The following is an 11,296-nucleotide window of genomic DNA, read 5'->3' on the forward strand; positions in this document are numbered from 1 at the left end:
AATTACAGTGTCAACGGCGAACCTCAAACTTTTTATTTCTTCTCCATGGATTTTAATTCCAACTCCGAATTTTTCTTTTGTTTTCTTTACTGCTTGCTCAACATACAGATTGAATAACATCGGGGATAGGCTACAACCCTGTCTCACTCCCTTCCCAACCACTGCTTCCCTTTCGTGCCCCTCAACTCTTATAACTGCCATCTGGTTTCTGTACAAATGGTAAATAGCCTTTCGCTCCCTGTATTTTACCCCTACCACCTTCATAATTTGAAAGAGTGTATACAAGTCAATATTGTCAAAAGCTTTCTCTAAGACTACAAATGCTAGAAACGTAGGTTTAGCTCTCCGTCTTCAGGGCACGAGTGGCCTACCAGGACCATCCGACCGCCGTGTCATCCTCCGAGGAGGATGCGGATAGGAGGGACATGGGCTCAGCCCACCGCTCTCCCAGTCGTTATGATGGTATTCTTGACCGAAGCCGCTACTGTTCGGTCGAGTAGCTCCTCAAGAGGCATCACGAGGCTGAGTGCGCCTCGAAAAATGGCAACAGCGCATGGCGGCTGGATGGTCACCCACCCAAGTGCCGGCCACGCCCAACAGTGCTTAACTTTGGTGATCTCACGGGAACCGGTGTATCCACTGCGGCAAGGCCGTTGCCTAGAACCGTAGGTTTGCCTTCTCTTAATCTAACTTCTAAGATAAGTCGTAGGGTCAGTATTGCTTCACGTGTTCCAATATTTCTACGGAATCCAAACTGATCTTCCCAGAGGTTGGCTTCTGCCAATTTTTCCATTCGTCTGTAAAAAATTCGCGTTGGTATTTTGCAACCGTGACTTATTAAACTGATAGTTCCGTAATTTTCAGATCTGTGAACACCTGATTTCTTTGGGGTGGAATAGTTATATTCTTCATGAAGTCTGAGGGTATTTCGCCTGTCTCATACATCTTGCTAACCAGATGGTCGAGTTTTGTCAGGGCTGGCTCTCCGAAGGGTGTCAGTAGTTGTAATGGAATGTTGTCTACTCCCGGGGCCTTGTTTCGACTTAAGTCTTTCAGTGCTCTGTCAAACTCTTCACGCAGTATCATATCTCCCATTTCATCTTCATCTACATCCTCTTCCATTTCCATAACATTGTAACAAGTAAATCGCCCTTGTATAGGGCTCCTTCCACCTTTCTGCTCTCGCTTCTTTGCTTAGAACTGGGTTTCCATCTGAGCTCTTGATATTCATGCAAGTGGTTCTCTTTTCTCCAAAAGTTTCTTCAATTTTCCTGTAGCCAGTATCTGTCTTGCCCCTAGTGAGATATGCCTCACATCCTTACATTTGTCCTCTAGCTATCCCTGCTTAGTCCTGACAACGTACATAAGACAAATTAGGACTCTTGTGGAGGCAAACAGATAGCGGTTTTTTCTTCGCTCCATTTGTGGATGAGACAGGATCGGAAATGACTAGCAGTGGTACAAGAGACCTTCCGCAGTGCACCGTACCGTGGATCGCGGAATGTGCACAGAGATGTAGATGATATGTCACTTTGAACTGAACTGTGCTAGGCCTAAACTAAGCAAAGAAAACAGAGCCTAAACATCGCAGAGGCTTCGTTGAGTTCAAATAAACATTCTGAATAAAACTAATTGTTTAACAAGTTTTAAACTATTATAACACAGTTACGTACTACAGAAAACGTTTGATGGGTTTTATACTCTAAATTCGCTTCTCATACCGGCAGAGAAACGACAACCTTGGAAGCAGACAAGTGCGACTACTTCCCTACCGCGACTCGATGCGACTGCCTACAGAGCAGCGGCTGGGCGAGCTGTTTACCTGGGCGAGCAGCAACAATGGCAGCCACCGCATGGCCGCCCACCTGTGATCCTGCAACACAAAACAAGAAAAAAAATGTGTGTGAAATCTAATGGGACTTAACTGCTAAGGTCATCAGTCCCTAGGCTTACACACTACTTAACCTAAAATATCCTAAGGACAAACACACACACCCATGCCTGAGGGAGTACTCGAACCTCCGCCGGAACCAGCTGCACAGTCCTGACTGCAGCGCCTGAGACCGCTTGGCTAATTCCGCGCGGCCAACACAAAACAAGTCTGGTCACAATGAGCAGGGACGCCGGTCACAGAATTTCAAACTGTGGGAATCGGGAGGTTAAGTGGTTGATTATGTTATTTTATTCTTTGTCTATTATTTGTATAAAAGCAGAATGTGAAACTCTGAGAATGAGAATTGGAAGAGAGGAGCTGGAGGTGATAGAGGAAGTTACTTATATGGAAAGCAAAATCACAAGAGATGGTAGAACCCGGAAAGAAATAGCGACCAGAATACAAAAGGCCAAAATCGCATTTAATCGGAGAAGTAACTTACTCACCAGCAACTACATCAGTCTGAAAATAAGGAGTGTGGCCCTATACGGATGTGAATCTTGGACAATTGGAAGGGAAGAGAGAAGACGGCTAGAGGCACTGGAGATGTGGTGCTATAGAAGGATGATGAAGATCAGCTGGAGAGACAAAGTAACAAATGAAAGGTGCTTAGAAGAGTACAGGAAACCACATCTCTGTGGAGTTACATCCAAACAAGAAGAGACAAACTTGTAGGGCACATATTACGACACAACAACATCATTGGAACAATAGCAGAAGGAGCTATTGAGGGAAGGAATCGGCGGGCGCCACCAAGGATATCATACATGCAACAGATCATGAGTGACGTTGGCTGTAACACATACGTGGAAACGAAGAGGAAGGCAGACAGAAGAGAGAAATGGCGCTCTGCTGCAAACCAACTTCAGGGTTGAACACTGAAAGAAACGAAATTCTTTGTCTGATGACAGTCTGAAGCAGGTCGAAACCGGTTACAGCATTGTCAAATGCACACGTAACTGAGCCGCAAAAATATAAAAGTAGAATTACAGGATCAGGGAATTTAGAAATTTGTACAGACTTATTAGAAGACATACTGCAAGAAGGCAAATCTACGGTTATGGCATTTGTAGATGTTGATAAAAGCTATCGAAGATGTTTCTTGGAACAGATTCTATGAAATACTGTAGACAGTAGTGATAAAATGCAGGGATCGAAAGCTTGTGCAGAAACCTGGAAGCAGCCGTAAGAAGGGAGTGAGACAGGGTTGTAGCCTGTTACCGATGTTATTCAATTTGTGTGCTGAACAAGCGTTGAAGAAAACCAAGGAGCAATTCGGAAAGGGCATATAAGTTCGTGGAGAAGTCAAAACTTTGAAGTTTTTCGAGAGATTCCAATGGTTTCAGAGACTTAAAAGGAATTGGTGGAATAGTTGAATACAACAGGTAATGTCTTGAAAAAATATTGTAAGATGACATTAACCAAAGTAAAATAACGGTAATGGAATGTAGTCTAATAAATTCAGGCGACGATGAGGGAGTTAAGTTACGATGTGAAACACTAAAAGCGGTAGATGAGTTTTCTTATGAGACACTAAAAGTAGTGGATGAATATTATTATATATATAGATCGGATAATTAATGAGGAGATTCTGAATATAACAGAGGAGAAAAGAAATTTATGGAAAAACTTGAGTAAGATAAGGAATAGATTGCTGAGATTCATCTTGAGGCATCGAGGGATGGTTATTTTTTCAGTGGTGTTTGTTGTGGGGTTTAAAATTATTGAAGGATACCGGGGATCGATAATGGTAAGTACGTTCAGATGGCTTCAGGATTGAGTAACTGTGCACAGAAGAGGAAATTTTCATAGGGCAGACCACCGTAAGGACCTGCATCAAACTAGTCAAACAACAAGAAAGTACTGCACACCAGCACAATGGTTCAAGTGGCTCTGAGCACTATGGGACTCAACTGCTGTGGTCATAAGCCCCCTAGAACTTAGAACTACTTAAACCTAACTAACCTAAGGACATCACACACATCCATGCCCGAGGCAGGATTCGAACCTGCGACCGTAGTGGTCGCGCGGTTCCAAACTGTAGCGCCTAGAACCGCTCGGCCACTTCGGCCGGCTACCAGCACAATATTTCACCTTCTGCCATCTCTCATCACACATGATACTACCCTATACACACATACAATCAGTAAAACCACTTATGACATAACACTCACACAGTGTGAGGAAAGGGGCAACTGTACGTTGAGAAAGAAAACTCTTTCTGGTCAGCCTGCTGAACTTACAGATTGGGGTTTCCCAGCTGATAATACCGTGCGACTCTTTCTTTTCTCTAGATTTATACTAATGTGTGGTGCCTGTGTCCTAAAGAACAGACACCACGTATTCATATAATTCATTCGCCTCGATGGGCAATGAATGCAAAACCTTCAGTACGGATGCCTATTTACGTTCGGCCTCCAACGGGAATCTAAAATTACGGAGCCTGGAGGATGTAGCTGAGGACTGCGGGTAGGCAGCGCTAGTTGGGAGTGTGTGTCGGCCAGGGAGCGTACCGAGGTAGTCTGCGCATTTGCGAAAAGCACTCTGAAACAGTGGCTGACGCAATTGCCTAATAAGCAGGTAAGTGCGAGTTCTGGAGTTCGAATCGCGATCCGGCAAACATTTTCACTAGTCACCGCTGGTTCAGCATAAAGTTTCGATGCAGCTGATACCATTAGTTCCTTTACTTTTCTTTCTCCCCTCTCCACCATCAGTGTACATAACATCTTTCTTTTCTTTTAACTGCAGTTGTTTTCGAAGCCACAAGACTTCATCTTCAGACATATTTCGGGAATCGACGCACATCTCATCAGTAAGCATATCATGTTAATATAAGGTAGCTCATCCACTCATGAACACGTATAAAACACCTCAATCTGATTTGTACTTGCCGGCCGGTGTGACCATGCGGTTCTAGGCGCTTCAGTTCTGGAACCGCGTGACCGCTACGGTCGCGGTTTCGAATCCTTCCTCGGGCATGGATGTGTTTGATGTCCTTAGGTTAGTTAGGTTTAAGTAGTTCTAAGTTCTAGGGGACTGATGACCACAGATGTTAAGTCCCAAAGTGGTAAGAGCCATTTGAACCATTTTTTTGATTTGTACTTGAAGATGGAGCCTTCTGGCTTCAGTACGGTTATTTAAATGGAAATATAGCTATTTGAATACAGATACAAATAGGGAATTAATACACTGCCTGACAATAAGAGTGAATTACCCAGATGTTGAGTAATAAACGAAATGAACTTCATGTGTTGAGAGGGTATGAGTTGTTATTCCAGTGACTACAAAATCGAGTTATATCTGCAAGGATCCCAATTATCAGTATGACATTGCACTCCATCTGAGTTGAATGCATGCATTTATTTAGTTGGGAAAGGAGCCATAAAGCTGTTGTATTGTGCCCTGAGACAACATGGCCCATAACTTTTGTAACATTTCCTTCACATTCCGGATACTGGAATTGGGCGGAGTTGATGTTGTTCCTGGTCCCACACATGTTCTGTTGGATACAGATCCGGAAATGTTGCCGACCACGGGAATATCTCAAAATCACGTGGACAGTTTACAGAGAGATAAATGCCATCTGTGAATTGTCCTGTTCAAATATGCCACTACAATACTGGCGCTTGAGAAGTGACGCATGAGGACGCAGGTTGTCCATGACGTATCGTTGTGCCCTCAAACACTACCAGCTGCGACCTAAAACCATACGCAGTGGCTTTCCACACTACACCGCCAGAACTCTACTTCTTCTCCAGGAGAGTCCATTACGTATTCTCGGATGGCAGGCCCAGATGTGGGGTTCAGATGTGTTTGGTGCACAATAAGGGGGATTCTCCCATGTGTTCTGACGTGTTGCTCCAGAAACTTAACGACTAATAAATATCCTTTTCTCACGTTGCCACACGTTGCCATACAGGCCGCTGTCATATCCGATTGCCCCAGAAATCTGGATATTTTTTGATTCCATCAGTCAGCCAATGGAGACCCACAGTGAGACCCTTTTCAAAACCTGACACCTGCTGATAATGCCGTCCGACGCGAGTTCGAAGCATTTTCATGACCTTCACGGTGATCGCTTAACATCTGACGCAGTTCAAGCGCCTTATATACACTAGCAGCCCTGGTAACGACACTAAATACGAACGACAATAATACACTCTGATGGCCGCGCACATACAGAGAACAGTCACAGAGAACTGCAACTCTATTTAAATACCTGCTGATGGTGTGTAGGTATACGAAGATACATTGACATCCGACATTGTCTTCTTGGTGCTTCACTTTCTTTGTCAGGCAATGTAGAATTTCTTCAAACAGAAAAAATACGATTCCAGTAGTCATCAGAAAATTTGTATTAATGTTAACGACTTTGTACACTTGGAGACTGATAAGTACAATATATATGATAAACGTACAAAAAAGGAAAAAAAGCACACTGGCGTTCTCGAAGAAGTGTATGTAGAGAGATAATAATAACTGCATGCCAGAGAAAGATGATTTATTAGGAGAAGCTGCCAGTATTAACATTGTACAACTATCATAATCATTATTGCACTTAAGTTACAAAGAAAGATCGATATCTAACTACACTATCTGGACAGTTCTGATAAAAGATATTGGAGTAAAATGATACACGTACTAAATGTGAATTGCCAGATTTCCATTTCCTGATGTCAATTTTGTAGCGTAATTATGCACAGGAAGAAATTTTGTTACATTTTTGTATTGTTACCATGCAAAGAATCGCGCTGCGAAATCCAAGAGCGTGAGTAGTTCTTCAACCAGTATTTCGTCTGGTTTCTACAGTGAAAAGATATGATGCACATGCTCGCTTCAAACTTGAGAAATAAGTACCCAATCTACTTCGTTCAACAGTCTAAGAGTTCGTTACTTTCGTACAGATGTACTATGTAGTTACCAACCTTAGAACACGGATATGGTCGTAAATATCTTCAGACACAGGGATTCGAGAGGGTTACCGCTGGCTCACGAGCCACGGTGGTGGGATGTGTTAGTGGCCTAAGTTACAGAACCTCGTGAGGTGAAAGTGGTCGGCCCAACAAGTATGTAGGTGAAGCTCGTAAAAGTCTTTGAAGAATATGTGACGTTTCATTTGTCCCCGGATGATGAAGTGCCACTTGTGGGATAGCTCCCTCCCGTAACAGCTGTCTTATTCCGGTAAAGTAGCCATCTGTCCACTAAGAGTTAATAACGAGCATCAAAACGGATACAGATATTAGTGTACACAGGTTGTCGTAGCGAGATTGAATATTGTAACCCCCAAATCCTCCAAAAATAATACGATAAATATATCTATTCAAAAAACAGATAAAAATTCGCTTAATGCCTTCCTGAGAGACAATCTTCACTCCTTCCAAATTAATAATACAAGAAAATATAAGATAAGGCTTGAATTCAAAGAAATAGTATCGGCAGCTTTTGAGAGATTTATACCAAATAAATTATCAAACGACGGAGATGATCCTCCTTGGTACACAAAACGGGTCAGAACACTGTTGCAGAAACAACGAAACAAACATGCCAAATTTAAACAGACGCAAAATCCCTAAGATAGGCAATCTTTTACAGATGCTCGAAATTCAGCGCCGATTTCAATGTGAGATGCTTATAAGTTTCCACTATGAAACTTTGTCTCGAAACCTGGCAGAAAATCCAAAGAGATTCTGGTCGTATGTGAAGTACGTTAGCGGCAAGAAATAATCAATGCCGTCCCTCCGCGATAGCAATCGAGATACTATCGAAGACAGTGCTCCAAAGCAGAGTTACTAAACGCAGCCTTCCGTAATGCCTTCACAAAAGAAGACGAAGCAAATATTCCAGAACTCGAATCAAAAACTGTTGCCAACATGAGTAACGTAGAAGTAAATATTCTCGGAGTAGTGAAGCAACTTAAATCACTTAATAAAAGCAAGTCTTCTGATCTAGACTGTATACCAATTAGGTTCCTTTTAGAGCATGCTGATGCATTAGCTCCATACTTAACAATCATATACAACCGTTGATTCGACGAAAGATCCGTACCCAAAGACTGGAAAGGCGCACAGGTCACACCGATATTCAAGAAAGGTAGTAGGAGTAATCCACTAAATTACAGGCCCATATCATTAACGTCGACATGCAGAAGGATTCTGGAATATATATTGTGTTCGAACATTATTAATTACCTCGAAGGAAACGCACTATTGGCACACAGTCAACATGGGTTTAGAAGAAATCGTTCTTGTGAAACACAACTAGCTCTTTATTCACATGAAATGCTGAGTGCTATTGACAAGGGATTTCAGATCGATTCTGTATTTCTGGATTTCCGGAAGGCTTTTGGCGCTGTGCCACACAAGCGGCTCGTAGTGAAATTGCGTGCTGATGGAATATCGTCTCAGGTATGTGACTCGATCTGTGATTTCCTGTCAGAGAGGTCACAGTTCGTAGTAATTGACGGAAAGTCATCGAGTAAAACAGAAGTCATTTCTGGCGTTTCCGAAGGTAGTGTTACTGGCCCTTTGCTGTTCCTTATCTATATAAACGATTTGGGAGACAATCTGAGCAGCCGTCTTCGGTTGTTTGCAGATGACGTTGTCGTTTATCGACTAATAAAGTCATCAGAAGATCAAAACAAACTGCAAAACGATTTAGAAGAAATATCGGAATGGTGCGAAAAGTGGCAGTTGACCTTAAATAACGAAAAATGTGAGGTCATCCACATGAGAGCTAAAAGGAACCTGTTTAACTTCGGTTATCTGATAAATCAGTCTAATCTAAAAGCCGTAAATTCAACTAAATACCTAGGTATTACAATTACGAACAATTTAAATTGGAAGGAACATACAGAAAATGTTGTGGGGAAGGCTAACCAAAGACTGCGTTTTATTGGCAGGACACTTAGAAAATGTAACAGACCTACTAAGGAGACTGCCTACACTACGCTTGTTCGTCCTCTTTTAGAATACTGCTGCGCGGTGTGGGATCCTTACCAGATAGGACTGACTGCGTACATCGAAAAAGTTCAAAGAAAGGCAGCACGTTTTGCATTAGCGCTAAATATGGGAGAGAGTGTCACAGAAATGATACAAGATTTGGGAAAGGCGTTTTTCGTTGCGAAGGAATCTTCTCACGAAATTTCAATCACCAATTTTCTTCTCCGAATGCGAAAATATTTTTTTACATAGGGAGGAACGATCACCAAGATAAAATAAGGGAAATCAGAACTCGTACGGAAAGATATAGGTGTTCATTCTTTCCGCGCGCTATACGAGATTGGAATAATAGAGAATTGTGATCGTGGTTTGATGAACCTTCCGCCAGGCACTTAAATGTGATTTGCAGAGTATCCATGTAGATGTAGAAATATGTTTGCTAAGTTCTGATACACTAAAGATTGAATATTGTATAGTATTTCTAACATAACGAGGATATGTTATTAGGCGGATTTTTGAGCAAATCAGCCTTCACATTACATCCACTTTCACAGTTGTCACTTGTCACTATCTACCACCATAAACAACTAGGTCCACAGGCGCCAAACTGCATGTCACGTCATGCTCTGTGTCTCAATACTGTGTCAGATCGATTTCAGTATTTCTCTGTCTGTCTCTCTCTCTTCTTAATTGGATTTCGTGGCGTGCCCATACGGCTGTCTCAATAGCCTAATGTCAGTTATGACGGTACCAACGCAAGAACAACACAACACCCAGTCTCCGAGGAGAGAAAATGTCCGACCCGACCGGGAATCCAACCCGGGCCCACCGAGCGAGGTGGCGCAGTGGTTAGCACACTGGACTCGCATTCGGGAGGACGACGGTTCAATCCCGTCTCCGGCCATCCTGATTTAGGTTTTCCGTGATTTCCCTAAATCGCTTCAGGCAAATGCCGGGATGGTTCCTTTGAAAGGGCACGGCCGTTTCCTTCCCCATCCTTCCCTCACCCGAGCTTGCGCTCCGTCTCTAATGACCTCGTTGTCGACGGGACGTTAAACACTAATATCCTCCTCCTCCAACCCGGGCCCCTTTGGTCAACAATTCGCCACGCTGACCGCGCACCTGCCGAGGTGGAAATTTTTCACTGTTCCTGAAATTAATGATGGCCTCGTTTTCTTCTCACTAAGCGATATGCGTAATTCGTTCTTGCGATCAGTGGCTTCTGAACGGCACACGCAAGATAATCCAAGTCATATCAACATCTCTACAGATCGCACTGCAAATAGACTCTAGTGGAATTGCTCGGCAGGAGATAACAAGTCTGTCTACGTTTGTTAAATGCTGTAGTTTTGGAGCTCGGCTGGCCCGTACGCTCTGTATCCCTCGTAGCGTAAACGTGCTGCGTTTTCAGATCTGACTCGCTTTCATAGAGGGGATCGATAACACACGCGCAAGAGGTAGCGCTCTACTCGAAGCTAACCGGTTCGAAGTGTGGAAGCGGAACAAATTTTCGTCACTACTAGTCGATTCGCCGGCACAGGGAAGAGATGTAGGTTCATAGTCAAATTCCATATCATCGGACCTTGCGTCAATGTCCTACATCAGATTCAAAACCTCTTCGATGTGTCTCGTGCACTGATGGCATGTGACAAGGTTGGTGGTGAACCGTGTGTCAGATGGCGACTTAAGCTCGGCGGATCCCTTGGTGCTATTGCCAGTACTGGGATTCACCTTGTCTATTCTCTCATCATTTTAATTTATTTCTAATTTTTTTTTTTTTTTTTTTTTTTTTGAAATCGTGCTTGCTATATGCTCAGCCTCTAAAAGCACTCAGATATACAAACAAGATATTGAAAAATGGATTATCTATTGTTATATATGTTCTACAACTGTGCTGCGTTTTGTGACATTGATGTACTTGTGTACTGGTGCAAGAAAATTTCAAAAAACGGTTCAAATGGCTTTAAGCACTATGGGACTTAACATCTGAGATCATCAGTCCCCTAGACTTAGAACTACTTAAACCTAACTAACCTAAGGACATCACACACATCCATGCCAGAGGCAGGATTCGAACCTCCGACCGCAGCAGCAGCGCGGTTCCGGAGTGAAGCTCCTAAAACTGCTCGGCCACAGCGGCCGGCCAAGAAAATTTCATCGAAGTTGTCCTTGCCACACACCTTAAACCACATGATGCTCCCGGAACTTCGTGATGGTAGAGAATTTTGAAAAAGTCTTGCCAATATAAGCTGTTCATTAATGTGACCACTTGTCAAATCGCCAAATAAGCACCTTTCGCAGCACGGACCGCTGCGAGTCGTGCAGGAAGAGAGTCAGTGAGGTTCTGGAAGGTACCGACAGGGATGTGGAGCCATGCTGACTCCAGAGCAGTGGGCAACTGCGCTAGTTTCTCGCTTGAGGATCA

The 11,296-nt window shown here is 43.2% G+C and overlaps 1 pseudogene; it reads right to left on the bottom strand.

Moving 5' to 3' along the window:
• Positions 1–541: 541 nt before the first annotated feature.
• LOC124709417 lies at positions 542–658 on the bottom strand (annotated as a pseudogene).
• Positions 659–11,296: the final 10,638 nt, after the last annotated feature.

The sequence above is a fragment of the Schistocerca piceifrons genome, chromosome 7 (assembly GCF_021461385.2).
Source record: "Schistocerca piceifrons isolate TAMUIC-IGC-003096 chromosome 7, iqSchPice1.1, whole genome shotgun sequence".
NCBI lineage: Eukaryota > Metazoa > Arthropoda > Insecta > Orthoptera > Acrididae > Schistocerca > Schistocerca piceifrons.